Genomic DNA, 19110 nt, shown 5'->3' with positions numbered 1-19110 from the left:
ACCAAATTTGAATTTTAGGAGTTTTACAAAAAAAAAAAAAAAAAAACCCTGATATTTCAGAGATTAAAAATTGAAAGCAACTTATGATAGCCCTGTAAAGCTGAGACTTCAGATGTAATGAAGGCTATATCAAAATATGAGAGATGATGCAGATATCAAATTACATTTGTTTAGTCCAGCATAGCTCAATAAATCACAGACACATTTAATAAATATTTATCTTGTTTTAGTCATCATTTAGTGGGTGTCAGTGGTTTCATCTCTCTAAAAGTTTCACTTCAATATTTATTAGATATGATTTCCATTTCTAAAGTAATCTATATATCTTCATTTTTTATTTAGAATTCAAATTTACTTTGCCTATTCTGAGAGATTTAATTAAGATTATGTTTTGATCTCCAATTTTTAAATACAAACTCCTACATTTTTCACAATTAAATCATTATTCAGTAACATAGTTTTGGTGCTGAAGTCCTATAGGGCAATAATAAATTGAAGACATGGCATTAATTATTAATGGATTTTGAAGTTCTTAGAGGTGAAGTAATTTTGTAATAATTTACTTAAGTAAAAATATATAAAGTTTTGGTTTAGAAAAATATTGTCAGTAGTAATATATTGTACATTTGACACAATTATTATATTTTAATTAGTAAATGGCAAATAAAAATAGTAAGCAATTTTCGGGAATGTTATTCTAGATATTAAAGCAGATATTAAGGTTTGGATTCTAAAATTCTCTTGAATTCCAATCTGATTTACAATTGAAGTGTTATCATTATTTTGTAGTGAAATATACCAGGTTTTTATGATTTGTAGAAAATCAGATTTTTGTTAGGAACATCTTCAAGATAAGTAATTCTTATGATTCAAAACTAGGTCATTGAAAAACACAGTTTTTGCATCAGATGAATAAGCTCCTTGAGGACAAACGCTGAATCACCTTTACATCTTTTGAGAATCACAAATTTTCTACATAAGCACTTTATAAATATTTGTCAGGTGAGTGAATAAATTAAAAAAGTATTTAATCAATGAAAATAATGCTAAATCCTGATTTCTGTAATAACCCTTCTCCAAGCTTCCCTAGGTTCAGAAATAGTTTAGGCAATGAAATTCATTTATTATTTGAACTTCTTAATATGGGAAAAAAGTAGCTAGTGGTGTTGACAATACTTGCTCATTATTATAGCATGCAAATTAATGAGTTTCCTACAGAGAGAATACCTGTGAATATCTGATAAACTACCACCTAGTTCATTTAAACATTATCTAGGATCGGTGGATACAAAAGCAAACAAATACACAAGTACATACCCTAGATGAGGTTATACCATTAAATAACAACCAGATAATAAAAGTGTTATGACTGAAAATACAGTGGGCTAAGGAGAATAGAGACTGAAACAGGCAGCTTATGTAGGAATTCAGGGAAAGACCTTTTGATGTCATCTGACTAGGGACATGAAGAAAATGAAGAAGTCAGCCATTAAAGACACCACCTGGGGGAAGAATGTCCAAGGACAGAGAACAGTGCATAAAACTGTCCTGATGTAGAAGGCAGAGACTGGCAGAGGGACCAGGGTGTGCCTGAGAGAGTTAGGTAAAAGGAATTTAATAGGCTATGAGGTTAGAGAAGTAGAATGAGGTGGACATTATGGGATGCTGTTTGAAGTTAAAAGCCAGTGAGTAGCTCAAAGAGGATATGAAGACATGCTACATTTTAAAGATTACTCTGGTTATTAGAGTGGGGAATAGAAGTCAGTGTGAAAGGAGCAATGATTGCTTGGGTTATTGCACTGGTTCCAACTATTAAGTCAATGACTTGGTCACCAGCAATGGTGATGGTCAGTTTCTGAATATATTTTGAGGGCAATGCCAGCATGATTTATAGCGGGTAGAATCACACCATGGTTTTTAACCTGGAAAAATGGTAGAAATGTTATTTGCTATGATAAGAAAAACCAGGGGAGGATCAGGGGATCAGGTTAAGTGAAGGCAGGAGTTGAAAGGTTCTTTTCAGGCCATTTTACTTTTGAAATGTCTGTTAGAAGCATCGAGATGTTAGGCAGCTATATGATTAGCTGATAAATTCAGAGCTGTTGTATACAGATACATCTGAATTTCACAGCATATATTGCATTTAACAAATAGAATATATTATCTGAGAATTAAATACAAATTAAGGAAAGAAGTAGTGCATCACTAGGTCCCAGAACATAGTCTCTATATATGTATTATACATAGAGGGATGGAATTTATTGAACATGAGACAGCTGAACTATAACTAAGTTTACACTAGAAAAAAATATGAACTGTGTATATTCCAACCCAAGATGCCATCAATCTAGCAATACATTTTTCCATAAAGTTAAAGCACTGGAATTAACTATAATCCCTATGTTCTGGCCAGATAATTAGGGTATTAATCTCTTGCACTGGAAGTTTTCACAAAGCCCAGGATTCTTGTCTTGGAAGAATCCTTTTAGATTTTCTCCGGTGTTTGAGTCCTAACAATTGGTAAAAGTTAAAATCTCAGCTCTTCTTGAGATACTGTAGCTACAAAACCACTTTTGTGAGGTAGCAGTTTCTCAGATGTGAGGTAGCCAGCCACTCATCATGCAACCTGTCAATCTTGGCTAAGTTTGAGAAATATGGTCCTTGATTATTCAGCCTCTGCTTCAGGAGATAAAGTGTTCACTGGTGATAGAGTCAAGAAGCCCCTTCACAGTATGTACTACCTCCTGAAACAGGGAATGTCTCCCTTTAAATGTTAAAAAGGAAGAAACAAGTCCCTAATATTTCTCCTCTGCTCCTATAGAAAAAGGAGATACTAAGAAAAACACATACAGCCTTATGTGCTATTCTAACTATTATTTGGTTTTACTAAGAAAGGTTGTGAAAGTACAGGCTTCAGAAATTGAATTTAACCTAAGAAAGACTATCTTGAAAACAAGGTTTGTGACCATGCAGAAATATATTAATCATTTTCTAAAACTCTTACACATGGTGTTCCAATTTTTTCCAGTGGATTTTCAAAATCGCAAGCAATTCTAATCTAAACGTGTTTTAAGTATAAATTGGCTTGAAGGTCAGTGGCCATTCTACATTAATATTTTCCAAAGACCTCACCTAGTACATGATTTTGTTAGTTTTGTTTGCTTAGGCTGCTTAACTTTGTTTATCTTTGGTACGGTAGAATATTTTCCTCCTTTCATCATATTTTCCAGATGGCTGAGCAAGCATCAAAGAGATACATGTTATGAAGAATAAGAATAAGAAAGAAAAAAGAACACAGAAAAATAAAGTACATAGTAGAATAACCCAAGTTAAACAAATACATCTTGTTTCAAGTCATGAAAATCAAACAGCAATCTATTTATCATAGCGTATGAGAATTACAAAAATTTCTTTATTAAATTCACATTCTTTGGTCTTCTCAGTCTAGGCACAGTTAGCAGTAGTCTTGGGGGGTAGTATAGAATAAAAAGAAAATAATATAATTTCTAAGGTACCTTGACTCTAAACTGCAAAATCTATTGATTACAACCTTGGACTTATAAGTGGAAATAGTATAGTAGGATATCCTTCTGTGTCACTGATAAAATAGTTCTCTTATTCTGAGTCACAAAAGTGCACTTCGTCCAATAAAATTCTGTATTATGTGGAAAATATTTCATTACTTGAGACAAATGCAAAAGGAAAAACAAAGTTTTATCTGCCAGGACTTCAAATACTTTGAGTCCTCCTCAAATTTGTGAATTTTGGTTGCAAAAGAAACACACACTAATGTAGAATCCCATTGTTGCTCACCCTCATTGCTTATGGGGCCATTAGTTAAAAAGTTAGAAGTCTTCTCACTCTGCATTCTTCTCCATAGTTACTATGAAAACTTTTCTTCCCACTACTTACTATGACCATTTTCCTCTACAAATTTACAAAGAATAAACAACAACGACTTACTATGTTTATCGTACTTCATTCCACGGTTCGTTTTCATGGTATATCAAACTACTCTGTATCAAAATTGGGATCACAGAAATTGCACATTGTAGAAATAAATCCTATATTTTCCCTACAGCAAATCATTGATGACATTAACTGAAGCAACAGAATGGCCTTTAAAAATATTTTCTATGTAATTACAGCATAGACAGAAAGCATTCTGGAAATAGAGAAGAGCCATTAAATGTCTTGGTAATGGATTAGCTTTGTAGTTTACCTATCCATCTTGCATAATCGCTGAACTAAAAAATAACTCAATGCAGCAGAGCCTCTAGGAATTATGAAAGCATCAACATCATGCTATTTGTGCAGCATCATGGGCAGAAGAGATATAGTAAGCAAAAGCTTCCCCAGTCTCCCTACCTTTCTTGCTTTCTATCAATACTCTAGCCAGGTGTGGTGGCACACGCCTGTAATCCCAACACTTGGGAGGCTGACGCAGGAGGATTGCTGTGAATTTGAGACCAGCCTGGGCTACATAGTGAGTTCTAGGCCAGTCTCAAGTACATAGTGAGACCCTGTCTTAAAAACAACAACACCAACAAAAAATTATCTATCTATCTATCTATCTACCTATCTATTTATCTACCATATGTGCACTTATCTACTTAGCTACCATTGATCTATCCTATATTGTGTGTGCATAAATTTAGAAACCCAAACGACTTGTCTTGACTTTTGGAGCAAAATCTGTACAAGAAGGACATCTGAATTCCTAATGATTATACCCTACCTTAGAATCACATGTATCATGTGCTTGAGTGTGTCAATCAGTGAGAGAGAGTGAAAGAGAGAGAGAGAGAGAGAGAGAGAGAGAGAGAGAGAAAGAATTTTAGCTTTTTTTCAACATCTTTACTCAGTGTGTGGCCTAGGATATCCAATATCAGAACGATTTCAGTGACTGAGGTACAAACCTTTTCCTCAGCCCCAGTTTAAATCCAAAGTTCTTCCTCCATTAGGATAAGTATAACTAAAACATCAATGATTCTAAAGTAAAAGATTATTGAAAGAGGAAAAACAAAGGACACGCACAATAACAATTGAAAAACTATGATGTTTTGCCCATTATTCATCATGTTTGATATTTTCAACTTAGGTAGAAAAATAAGACAAAATAGTACACATGGTATGTTTAATAAATTACATTTATTTATCACTATTTACAGGATCTATTGCCCATCACAATAAAATATTTTGGGAACAAGTTGAGGGTTCTTTGAAAGACAGTTGAAAAGTCATTTAATAACCATTAATGCAATAGTACCTATGATTTTGTGAACCCTATCAGTGTTTGAGCACTTAGAATAACCAAAGATAAAATGATGTTTTCCCCCCTTCACTATTAGAAATGGAGTTTATAGTAACTCTTGTACCAAACAGAAATCTTCCTGATTCTAGATGAAGAAACAAGCTTAAATATTATATAGTATCTTTCATTTGAGTATGGCAAAGTATAAACAAAGAGAACAATAAAAGATAGATAGAAGTAGAGAATATGATAGATCTTTTACAGATGGGAAGGTGTCCAAGAGACTGGGCAAGAGGAGGAGGGCAAGGGGAAATAAGTAGAGTAAACCTACGTACACAAATTGAATAAATGAAGTGAATGTGAACATAAAGACATGCCCTGCTACAGGAACAGAATAAACAAAATGAAGTTAAACATTATATGTCATAGCCAGGAGAAAAAATTAATAATGTCAATAGGAATGGAAATAGGGAAAGAAGATTAAGAGGAGGGAAAGAGGCAAGAGGGAAGGGCAAAGGGGTTAAAAAATAATCCAGCTGCATTTTGTACATGTACCTACTCCCCACGTTGACTATGGCTGAAGTGTCCAAAATAGCACATCTAATTTGGTTGATCTTTTGAGTCATGAGTGTGGATTTTTTTAATGAAATAAAAAGAAGTTTCCTCTAATCATCACAAATATGGTAGTAGTGTAGGCCATGCTCAAGCCTACCCACGGCTCTTTACAGACCAGTGGTGGAGTGGAGTTTTCCACAGAGCAGGAAGCAGACCCACAGCTGTGATGCTCCTAGTTACTGGGAGGCACTCGTGTCCCAAGTAGAACCAAGCCTATTATTGTACAATAACAGGTAACAAACTTCGATGAGAATATTCATGGTAAGAGATCTAGAAACGGTGCCTAGTTTGCTTTACTAAGACGATTTCAACTCTGCTGTTCTGTATGTTTTTTCTGCATGTCCACCAATTGTAGATTTTCAATTTTTCCTGATTTCTTTTTCACAAACCAGTTTCACAACGCAGCCTGCTATGATTTGGAATCTCACAGTGTCTAGTTTTGCACCATATTTGAGGGAACAAAATGTATGTAATGCCAGAAATGCATGGCTTTTTAAATTTATAAGCTTGTTGAATTCTATGAAATAATTTTATCACTAACGTTTAGAAAGTTAAGCAATAGTCCAAAATTCAAATTTATTCAGGAAATTACATTTATAATTGTTTTCTTTGCTAAGATTTTTTCAAACTTAGTATGTCAAAGAACATGTGTTAAAATGTGTTCTTTCAGCTGAGCTGTGAAAACAAATACCATCACGCATTTCTTTTTGTCTGGATAAATGCTTCTGGATTACATTAGTGTTTGAACTCCTTGTGCTAAAAAGCAAAAGATTCATTTTATTGGAATTTATTAATGTAGAAAAAGAATACATTATATTATCGGTATATCTCATTCACTGTTATTTGTTTAGAGCTGAGTAAGGCAAAATACATACCCCTTAGGAAACATGTGATGGACCACCTAGTTTTTCAAAAAAGACCATCTGGGGGAAACAGAGCTGTGTTTATTCATTTCTATATTGTTCATGGATGCGTGTGTGCCCACAAAGCAGAGCTGGGCTCTTGGCCCGCTACTGCAAGGTAAAAAATATTTACCAACTAAAATTTTACAAGTACAGTTTCATTCCCACCGTCCTAGCTATGACTCAATACAAAGGTAGCGTCTATATAAAATCTAGTCATTTCTGATTAAATATCCTGGCAAAATTTTATTATTGGCTGAGCATGTTGGTGGTAGTGCACACCTGTAATGGTAGCTACTTGTGAGGGTGAGTAGAAGGATCACAAATTCAAGGCCAGCCTGAGAAACTTAGTGAGACCCTGTTAAAATAAATTAAGAAAGTTACCTGGGGATGCACCTAGTGGCTGAGTACTTGATGGTCACTATGTTTACTCTCCAGCTCCACTAAAGCTAATCGTAAATATTTCATAAATAGAAGAATTCCAAAAACCTAATCAAACTTTCAAATGTCATGATGTAGTCTCTCTTTAATCCAACATTATTATGCAGGGTTAGTTTGCACTCTTTAAAAGAAAAGATTTAGTATGAGTCTTTTATTTCTTTTTTGTGAGGAAGTATTACTACCTGAAGCTGTTTTTTTCTTTCCCTTTCCCCTTGCTTCCCTAAGCACTTAAACAAGTAACTGGAGAGCTGTCTTTAACAGGAAAAACATTTATCTCACTTACTTTTTAATGCATGGGTCTCTTCATATATTCTCAAAACTATCCTTATTTTTAATCTTTAGCAGGACACTTTAATAGGGCATTATTCAATATTTCACTCCTAGTTTTTGGTGTTATCATCCTCTTTTACTCCTCTCTTTAATTTACAATCTTTTTCTTTTTCCGTGTGACACTTGTACTTCCCAGTACAGCAAGGTGTGTTCTTTGAATACGTAATTCTATTTGGGTAGCAGAGATGGGTATGTGAGAAAATTATCCTGCAGTTCCCTCGGACTTCCGACACATTTGTCTTTTAATTGGCCTCTGGAGCTTTGAATTTTGTGAACAGTTTTTTAAAAAACTTTCTCTTTTGGATGGAGACCTAGAAACAAAGAGCAAAACTGGCCATTCCAATATTAATCACTGTTTGTATCAAGTGAATACCACCTGCACCTGTCACCCCATCATTTCAAGTTAATACCAACCTAAGGGGCACTGTAGGTGGATAGAGAACAGTCACCTACCTTAAGGAAGTCTTGCTGAATCTGATACATAGCAAATGAGCTAGCAAAACCAGTAGCAGTAATTAGGGAGACACTTTGAGACACACTCCCAAATCAGGAGCTAAGTCTCTGGAAGGCATGAAACACGTATAAATTTTTTCTGACTTCCAACTATGCTAACTAAGAATGAAATAAACTCTAAAAGTTGACTAAAGTGCCAGGGAAATGCTAGAAGAAGATAATCCCTTCTCAGTAGCAGAACAAAAAAATTAATACATTAAAGTCTTTATGTTAGTATTGTTGAATACTCACCTTTTCCATCACTGTGACTGTCTTGTTGAAAAAACTGATATTTTATCATTGTCTTTTCTGTTCTTTAATGGTATAAACTTAAAGAAATTGAGTGGTATTAAATTTGCCCTTTTTTTAGAAGCATATGCTAGTGTAGGTGGAATCAATTCTGGAGCATGACAAATATAAATAAAACAGAAAGGATGAGAACATGAAATCTACTGGAAATTATAACTAACATCTACTAACTTCTAGAATGATAAGGATCAACGTGATCACCAGTCTAATAACAAATTTCATTGCTCTGTCATCTGAGTCATGCAAAATTCATTTCATGGGCATGTGAAGGTAGACTTGCTAAGGCAATATGAGAAAGAGATGGCTTATCTGTGTACAATTTATCCACCCTATGGAAGCATTCCTTTGAAAGCATGTGCTCTCAGAGTTTGCAATTTTTTAATAGATAAATTAACACAGAGTTTCATTTCCTGAAGATGCTCCCACTCAATTCACCTCAACTTTTAATTAAATACTCAATTACTGCCACCTGTCAGACATTACGCCTTAAGCCCACCTGTAGATTACAAGGATTTAATCATTCATTCATTCATTCATTCAAGGCTTACTCTCTTTCACAAGTGATTTTAAAAAGTTAAATATGAAGTGTGCTGCTGCAATGTCAGTTGGGATTGTATTCAATCTACATAGCAGTTTTGGAAGTATGGTCATTTTCACTATGTTAATTATTCCTACCCAGGAGCCAAGGGATTTCTTTCCATTTTCCGATATCCTCTTCAACCTCATTTTTCAGAGTGCTATAATATTCAGAGTACAGGTTCTTGGTATTTCAATATTTTGCACGCTACTGTGAAAGGAATTCTTTGCCCCATTTCTCTCTCAGTGAGCCTGTTTTGCATATACAGGAAAGCTATTGGTTTTTGTGTGTTGAACTTGCATCCAGCCACTTTACTGAATTTGGTTATTAAGTCTAGAAGACTTTTGGTAGAGTTCTTGGGATCTTCTATATAGATTATCATGTCATCTTCAATTAATTACAGTTTGACTTCTTCCTTTCCTATTTTTATTCCTTTTATTTCTTTATCTTGTCTAATCACTGTGGCTAATGTTTCCAAAACTATATTGAATAGGAGTAGTGATAGCGGACATCGTTGCCCTATTCCTGATTGTAGCTTTATGGATTTCAACTTTTGCCCACTTAATATGATATTGGCTGTTGGTTTGTCACAGATGGCTTTTATCAGATTGAGGTATAGAATGTCTATTTCCGTTTTTATAAGGTTTTCATCATAAATGGTTGTTGGATTTTGTTCAAATATTTTTCCTTTTTAAATTAATTTTATTGGTACATTTAATGGATACATTATAATGACATTCATTGTTGCAAATTTTTACCTTTACATAATCAGTCTTGTTTCTTATTTTCCCCCATTCCCCTTCCCTCCCTTCAACCCCTCCCTCCCTATGTACAAATACTTTGTTTCCATTATTTTTCATTTGCTCAATTAATTCCATTTCCTTCTTTCCTTTCCCTTACCCCTCCCACTTCCCCTTCCCCTTTGTCCCTTTTCTTCCTATTGCACATTATCCCATATGGTTTTTGTCCTTGGCTTTATTCATGTAGTGTATTATATTATTGATTTGCATATGTTGAACCATCCCTGCATCCATGGGATGAATCCACTTGGTCAAGGTGTATGATCTTTTTGATGATCTTCTACGTTCTATTTGCCAGAATCTTACTAAGGATTTTTGAATCTATGTTCATTAGTGAGTTTGCACTGTAGTTCTCTTTTTGGTTGGGTCGTGCTCAGACCTTGAGAAAGCAATACAAAAATTCATTTGGAACAAGAAGAAATGTAAAATAGCACAAGCAATTCTAGGGAATAAAGAAAAGGTAAGGGGTATCACAATCTCCTACTTGAAACTATACTGCAAATTTATTGTGATAAAAACAACATGGTTCTGGCAAAGAAACAGACCTGAGGACCAGTGGAACAGATTAAAAGTTGCAGAAACTGCAGACATACTCAGCTACCTCATCTTTGACAAAAGAGCCAAACCCTCACTGGAGGAAAGAGAGCCTCTTTAATAAATAGTGCTGGAAAAATTGGGTTTCAATTTGCCAAATATTAAAGCTAAACCTATATCTCTCACTATGCATTAAACTAAAATCTAAGTGGATTAAAGATCTAAATATTAAAAGTGAAACACTAATCTTGCTGGAAGAGAGGTTAGGTAGAACTCTTGAAGACATTGGTGTAGAAAAAATATTTTATGAAGAAACCCTCAGTTACCCATGAACTAGCACAAACAATCAACAAGTGGGATGTCTTATTAAAAAGCTTCTGCACAGCAAGAGAAACCACCAACACTGTGAAGAGACTTCCCACAATGTGGGAAAAATTTTTTACCAGCTCTTCCTCAGACAAGGTCTACTATCCAGAATATGTAAACAACTTTAAAAAATCAGACCTCCCAAATTTAAAGACCCAATCCAAAAATGGGCATCTGAAATGAACAGATATTTCTTAGACAAAGAAATAGAAATAGCAAATAAACATACAAAAAATGTTCAACATCACTGGTCATGTGAGAGATGCAAATGAAAACAAAACTGAGATGCCACCTCACACTCAGAAAGAATGGCTACTATCATGATCAACCAATAACAAGTGCTGTTGGGCTGTGGGAAAGAGGAACCCTGCTCCAGTGGTGGTGGGAGTGTAGACTGATGTAACCATTGTGGAAATCAGTATGGAGATACCTCAAAGAACTAGGACTGGAATTCCTATTTGACCCAGCTATTCCCCTGCTGGATATCTTCCCCAAAGACTTAAAACTCATACCACAGTGACATATGTGCACCCATGTTCATAGCAATATAATTTGTAATATCTAAAACTTGGAAGAAGCCCAATTGTCCATCAACTGGAGACTGGATAAAAAAAATGTGTTTTTTAAAAAATAAAATGGAACACTATTCAGACATAAAAATGAGAAATTAGAGATATTTATAGCTAAATGTTTGCACATTGAGGCAATACTCAAGTGAAATAATTAGGAAATATATGTGTAAATACCAAATAGTTCCTCTGGTATGAGAAACTGAATGTGTAAACAAGAACAAAAAGGTAAACAGACAGTGTGAAATAGGAAGAAAAGTGGCAAGGGGGAAGAGAAAATGGGAGGGATAGGGGAAAGGGAAAAGGGGAATTGAATTAATATGAGACAATGAAAGAATGGAAACAAGGTTTGTGTAAATACAGAGGGATGGAGAGAGGTTGAAGGGAGGGCAAGGTAATGGGGAAAAAATAAGAACCAAGATGGATCATGTAAAAGTGCAAATTTCTAATGATGAATATCATTATATTGCATACCTTAAATTTACCAATAAAATTCATTTTTAAAAATCTAAAAAAATTTTTTAAATATGAGAAGAGAAGTCACTGTTCTCAAGTAGTTTGTAATCCAATTGAAAAAATAAAATAAATTCATTAAGAATGCTGGTGCATAGATTTCAAAGCACCAGAGAGACAGAAAAGTCACTATTAGCATAGAAACCAGAGGCAGGTGACATCTGGGCCATGTGAAAAAGAGCTGATAGGATTGTTCCAGACAATGGAGAGCCCAAGGACAGTGAAAGAGAGTAGGGTCAAGCAAGTGACTAAGAGCCCCATTTAGAAACTTTGTCTTCCTTTAAATGTGTTGGGAACTGGAGGCAGGCTAGGAAAATCTCACAGAACAGCACATGAGATAAGAAAAACAATTATTCAAGGGTGCTACAGAATTTATTACTTGGCAAAAACTTAATTGCTAAGATGCAATATTTATTATTCTAATTTTAAAATGTTCTCTGGTATAATAGTTAGTACCCAATGAAGTAGTTGTTTAATTTAATATTGTCACATGTGTGTGTATATATATATATAGGTGTACATATAGTTGAACTCTAATGACTTTGCAGGTACTATTAAAATATTTTTAATGGTTGCTATTTTAGAGATAATAAATTGGTAATTTTTCTAGTGTTAATTCTGAGGAAAATAAGTTATTTCTCCTCTGTAGTTCTGATGAGTTAATGTCTAATGTCTAGTGCCTATTATAATAGTGGTGATTTGGTTTTCTATTTAAGTAAGTGATGACTGAATGTGCATCTCTATGTTGTAGCAGTGTTAGGTTTCATTAAGTAGCTTCCGAGTCAGACTTGATTGTTTGTTATACGTTAGTTCTTCAAAAAAAGTGATGTCTTTCTAGTTAAAGTTTCTTTTCTACCCCGCACAGAACTGTGTCTTGGAGTTATCTTCCTCTTTTCCCCATCTTAAACACAATTTGTTCTTTTTCAGTATATGTTAACGCATAATACAAAGATAAAGTGCTCATCCTCAAGCAGAGTTTAACTGCAGGGAAACAGATGCTAGCTCTTTTTTTAGGGCCTTCTCAGTACTGTTTTCCTTCTTTATTTGCATGCTCTATTCCATTCACTCTTTCCCCTTCTTTGGGAGACTCCTGGCTGCCTACAGAAGCTTTTAGAGACATTCAGGTATCTCCTTTGATTCTCGGGACACTGCGTAGATTAGCACCGTTTCCTCCTTATGAATATGACCACAGCTGCCGTGCAGGGATGCAGTCATCTCCCTCTGTTTCCTAAAAAGTATGTGAGAACGTAAAGTTTTCTTAGCATTTAAGTAAAATACATTTAAGCTTTACTTGAATACACAAAATAAGTTTAAATAGACACAATACATAAGAGCAATGAGCAGACTGAAAGAACAAAGCTTTCAGATCTGAGTGATTAGCTGAAAGTGAATTAACTTGGCTTGGTTTAGGACATTGGTAATTTCCTTACCGCAAATATAAGAGAATTTCACCTGAACTAGTATGCATTTAAACAAGACACTCAAATATCCCTCTCAGGTTCATTTGATGTCCAAGAATGGATTTTGATCTTCAGACCCTCCTGTAACTATTTCACATTTTCATTTATGGGCAGAGATTCCATGGCTACCATGAAGTCTAAATCTGTGCACTTTGTCTGGCCTTGAATTATTGATTGCTATTTATTTAACTAAAATATCAGCTTCCCTGCAGTTCACTGTACTTGAAAATCTTACTTAGTTTCCTGATTGACTGCTTTTTCTCCATTTGATTTACTTTCTAAAATGCATTCCAACTTATTGGTGGAACTGGTCCAGTTTTATGGGATAGTCATGGGGTATTTACCTGTGCTTTACCTGTTAGAGCCTGGTGCCTTCTTTCATGAAGGATGAGCTTCTTTCCTTGGGGTTAAGTATTCCTGTGTCCACTTAAATTTGCTCCACACCTACTCTCCCAGTTACCAACTTCCTATCGAATATAAGAATATGAGGTGTTGACTCTTAAGAAGTAGATACTAAAGCCCAGTGCATAGCTTACACATAGTGGCTATCCTTCAGGTGCTATCCTTCTAGTCAGACGGGAAGGTTCATGGTACGTTTACTTTATTGGTTTTTATTTTTCTGACTCTGTGTTTTAGTGTCCTAAGTAGCCTCTATGGCCAGTTTTGTGTGAAAAGCAGAAATGATTGACAGTTTTTGTCTAGTTAGTTATTAGGTCTCTCTTGGCTCATCTTATATGTTTTGCTGGTTCTCTTTGCTGTATTTGACCTTAATTATCTCTAGTAAGATGATGGTCTAGCATACCATCGTTATAGATACATTGTATCCACATTATTTTACACCTAGACTGTAGATCTTAGAGGAATAATGAGATCAAAATTTTTATGGGAACAAGACAAAGTTCAAAAAAGGAAGAATTATTTCCATATTGATTTCCATAGTGGTTGCACTAGTCTGCACTCCCACCAGCAATGGAGAAGGGTTCCTTTCTCCCCACAACCCCGCCAACGTTTGTTATTGGTTGATTTCTTGATAGCAGGCATTCTTTGTGGGGTGAGGTGGAATCTCAGTGTTGTTTTCATCTGCATCTCTCAAATGATCAGTGATGTGGAACATTTTTTCATATATTTACTTGCTGCTTTTACTTCTTTGAGAAATGTCTGTTCATTTTGGATGCCCATTTTTGAATCGGGTCTTTATATTTGGGGGGGCTGATTGTTTTGAGTTCTTTATATATTCTTGATAATAGTCCTTTGTCTGAGGAACAGATGGTAAAAATTTTACTGGAGGTTCCATTTGACCCAGCCATCCCTCTGCTGGGTATCTTTCCAAAAGAACTAAAAGAATCATATCACAGAGAAGTATGTGCACCCATGTTTATAGCGGCACAGTTTGTAATAGCTAAAACTTGGAAACAGCCTATTTGCCCATTAATTGGAAACTGTATAAAGAAGATGTGGTTTTTCTATAAAATGGAATATTTCTCAGCCATAAAGAATGAGAAAATAGATTCATTCATAGGAAAATGGATACATATTAAAGATATACTCCTAAGTGAAATAAATAAGACACACATGTGTAAATACCGAATAGTTTCTCTGTTGTGAATAATCTGCAATAATACAGAAGATCCTAATAAGATTACTGACATTGAGAAATGGGAAGAAAGGAGCTAAAGGTGTAGGGAAGGTGGGACGGGTAGGGGAAGGGTGAAAAGGGAAAAGAAAAAAATGTGAGAGAATGAAAAGATGGAAATAAAGTGGTTGTAGATGGGGAGGGGAGGAGGGGGTGAAGGGAGGGCAGAGGTAAGGGGAAAAATGCGAACCAAGACTTGTCATGTAGAGGTACAAGATCCCAACAATGAATGTAACTGTACTGTACCCCTAAAATGTACCAATAAACTCAATTAAAGCTGAAAAAAAGGAAGAATTATGCAATTAACAACCAAATTTTATTATGCTTTATCTTAAAGCAAATATTGGCTACTTTTTTAAGGGAAGAGGGAATATGCCATGAAATTAGGAGAAACAATAGTAAAAAGGTATTATTGCTTCTGAAAGTTTTAAAATGTTTCTTTTTCTTTTGCAGTACGAACACTTATTCACTGCCCATCAACACATTTTTAGTTATTCTCATTTATTATTTTAACCCAGAGATTGATAGTCATTTGTACTATCATTTCAACAACTACTTTAAATAGCCTTCTTAATCTCAATATCATATTTCTATTTCTTGTATATGCTGAGAACCCACATGGCACCAACTTAATTTTCATGAAAATCAAATACAGGTTTTTGATTCATTTTTGGTTTCAAAGTTAATTGACATGTGTTTTCTGCAGCAAATTTTACCCACATGCAAACCTCCGAGAAGTGCAGTACCTTGACCTTGCCTCCTAACTATGGCAGGTATCTTGGTTCCTTTAGGAGCGGTCCAATTGTATCTCTTATTGTTTAACCCTAAATGACCACAAGAGGGCATTCTTTCAGAACACAGTTTTGCCTCTTAACCTTTTGGCACCTGCATTTTGAAGTCACTGAATATGTAGTTATAATAGAATTCTAGATAAACATTTTCTGGTTTAGATGCTTTGAATATCTTACTGAATTTTCTAGAATACATATATTTATCATCAAAGTAATTACTTTATGTTTTGATCATCAGATTCAAGATTTTGTAGCCAAAGTCTCCTACCTCTTTTTCTGTCCATGACTAGTGGTTTCCTAATTTCAAAGTATTTTAAAGTCCTACCTTTCTTTCCAGAACATAGCAAGCAAATCTTGGCTAGTTTACCCACAAAATTTTCAATAATGCATCATGATTATGAGAATGGTTTGGGGAGATAAATTGCAGTAAAGCCCACCATTGCTTTTTACACAATGTGTGAGCTTAGGCATGTTACCAAATATTTCTGTTTTGGTACCACATATTTACAGGATTATTTTTTATATTAAAGGAAGCAACATTTGTAAAATACTTAGTTTAGGGCCTGGTGTATGTTAGAGTCTAAATTTTGCACAACTATCTTTATTAATCACAGTATCATACTCTAAAACTATGTTCCCGCAGGCTCCCAAACTAGACAAAATATCCCCTTAATAATGATCTCAGGCTTAAGGCACACATTCAATTTAGGGCCTGGTGTATGAGTCTAAATTTTGCACAACTATCTTTATTAATCACAGTATCATACTCTAAAACTATGTTCTCGCAGGCTCCCAAACTAGACAAAATATCCCCTTAATAATGATCTCAGGCTTAAGGCACACATTCTAGAAAAGCTTTAAATAGCAATACAATATCACTGAATTAGTGTGGTTCAAATGGTTGGATTAGCAGATTTACCTCAGCTTCAAGGAGGGCTATAAAATAAAAATCAAAAATGAGGGGGGGGAATAGAGTGAGGAAGATGGGGAGGAGAGGGGGAAGGGAGAGAAAGAGAGAGAGGAAGAGCAGAAAATGGAGAGAATGAGGGGAAATTGAGGAGAACTTAATTTTAAATACTGGGTTGAAAGATATAGGAAGTTGAGCATTTGGAGGAAAATTCAAAGAGCAAGTATTGGAGTTTTAATATTGCATGTGAATTTTGGAAACCCAGCATAGTCAAAATAGTACAGACTTCCTTTCTTCCCATTTCCTACTACCTTTATATCTCTTGATATCCAATAATATTATTGTCTAACCTAAAATACCCTCATATGAAACTCAGAAGAGCTAATGTTCCTAAATTGTAGTAAAATTTATTACCAGAAATAATCATTATGAATTTTCATAATACATGTGAACATACATTATTATGATAAATTTAGTAGTCATTGTTTACATTTTGTGGCTAAATAAAGTTCAAGGAGTCACCTTTCAAATTTCTAGGTAAGAGGTAGTACAGTTTTGAGAACCTGGGCCCCCAGATAAGAAATACTTGCTTCTAATTTCTGGTATAGCCACATATCTGCAATACAACACAAAGATGTGGAAAGTGAGATTCAGTACTGTCACTGTGTAAAGGTGATAGAGTAGGATTTTTAAAAAGTGGGTTTTCATAAAACTCTAAGGAGTCTAAGTTTTTCTATGTGAATACGTACTGATGACATGTTGTGCCTACTGAGTACCAGTTTCCATCAGGCCGATGTTAAATTCCATTCCCTTTTTAATTATTCCATGGGAAGACGCATCACCACTGCATCATTTATATTTGCAAGTCGAGTAAGAAGCTAGACCTTCTGCATCTTCATCTAGACCTGGATTTTCTGCCGACTTTCCCCTGTCCATCCATATTTACATATTCATTCATTTATCCAGTTAATACTTACCGAACTGCCTTGCTTTCTGCTTTCTTCGCCAGTTTCATTTTCTTTCAGTGAAAATATTTGGTATTTTTAAAAAGTAGTGAAGAACAAAAATGTAGTGAAGAACACAATGTGATTATCCACATTTTGGAACTTCCAGTTCCTACCTAGCATTTGGCTACTACTACATACTGTCTATATTAAAGCAAGACATGCCGGGCAGTATCAGAAGACATAGATCACTTCACAAGGAGCAGTCTGTTTTTTACACTTGATAAGATACATGACCCAATTAGAAAGGGATATCTGTTCTAGAGAGCATGCTGGATTACATTCACAGGCACCCAATTCTCAGCAAACTAACACTAGTCACTTATCCCATGGCTGGGAAGGCATTATGGTCAAGAAGAACACAAAAACTACTCTAATGGTCATTCAGAGACTCCAGTTTCTTCCATCTAGTTGTGTTACTGTCTCATAGATCCATGCTGTCATCATATCCAGCCAGTGAAAGAACAAAAACAAATATGGAGGAGATGTCATACATTTTACAGTAGCCTTGGTCTTGGAGCTATCTACAGTGCATATGTTCCTGTCGTTTGGCAAAACAGTTTCACAGACCCATCTAGCTATAAGGGCAGAGAACTAGCTCTAACCTATTACTGGGGGAGAAATGTAATATAATTCAGTGGACAGTGACAGATCTCTGCCACCATTTATGAATAAAGCTATATTCCAGTTGTACTTTGTTAACTCTAAAACAGTAACTGGCTAGTCTATTGAGAGTTATCGCTTTTTGCTGAAGAATACCTCAAGGAAAGATGATATAAATTCTGCCTGTTCTCAATGGATAACATTTTATTTGGGCACGTGGGTGGTATTAGCTGTAGAGGGGGGGTGATCTTTCTTAATGTAATTTTAAATAAGAGACTCAATTCAGTGCAGAACCAGCAAAGTATTCAATTAAAATCACATTATTAAAATAAAAATTAATGTTCTGTTGCTGAACTGCTTGGCTGAGTACACCAATTAAAAGTTTTCTTATCTTCTCTACTTCCTCTCCAATCTCTTTGAAAAAGAAAATAAAAATACACAAATGCACACAGAACTTTCTGCCTAAATAAAACTTTCTGGTGGTACACTTTGCCCCTAAAATACTGCAACTGTATGATTACCCATAATAGTTTAGATATATAATGTGGAAAATAAAATTTAAAAAAACACATAGTGTGAATACTTTATTAAAACAAGTATGACTTCTCCTTTGCCATAATTCATACTTGTTTTTGAAACTGTTTTCTTACTTTCTCTTCTTAAATCAATGTCACCAGAAAGAGATAGAAATTAGTGGGAAAATTCAGAGTAGCAAGTGTAGAAAATCTTATGTCTCCTCTGAGGCTTCTGATTTTATATTCAGCCTTCATATATTCTCCTTCAAGTAGGCAATATACCAGGTATGACATCATCCTACAATCTAGGTACCTCCTGCAAATCATAAACCTTAGACATGTAGGATAAATCTTCCATAACTATTTTTCCACTATCAAACCATTCTCAAACACACCTTTTCTCTTATTTTTTTATTTTATTATCTACACTGTTGAAAATATTTCTTATCAAAAATTCACTGATATCTTTTACTGAAATGTAACCATGCTATCCTA

General features: G+C 34.9%; 1 protein-coding gene and 1 long non-coding RNA gene across 2 annotated transcripts in view; both read left to right on the top strand.

The window, feature by feature from the left end:
- Window positions 1-3953, top strand: part of LOC104866210 — a 5637-nt gene extending 1684 nt beyond the window's left edge. The window contains exons 2-3 of the long non-coding RNA XR_781380.1: window positions 880-1002; window positions 3231-3953. This is a non-coding gene — a long non-coding RNA (uncharacterized LOC104866210). The remainder of the gene's footprint in view (window positions 1-879; window positions 1003-3230) is intronic.
- The window catches only part of Lsamp (limbic system associated membrane protein), a 1351571-nt gene that overhangs the window by 662271 nt on the left and 670190 nt on the right, over window positions 1-19110 (top strand). The window lies entirely within an intron of this gene.

This window comes from Fukomys damarensis, unplaced genomic scaffold, assembly GCF_012274545.1.
Source record: "Fukomys damarensis isolate Sample0158 unplaced genomic scaffold, DMR_v1.0_HiC HiC_scaffold_24, whole genome shotgun sequence".
NCBI classification, from domain to species: domain Eukaryota; kingdom Metazoa; phylum Chordata; class Mammalia; order Rodentia; family Bathyergidae; genus Fukomys; species Fukomys damarensis.
This window is presented reverse-complemented; position numbering and strand designations above follow the sequence as displayed.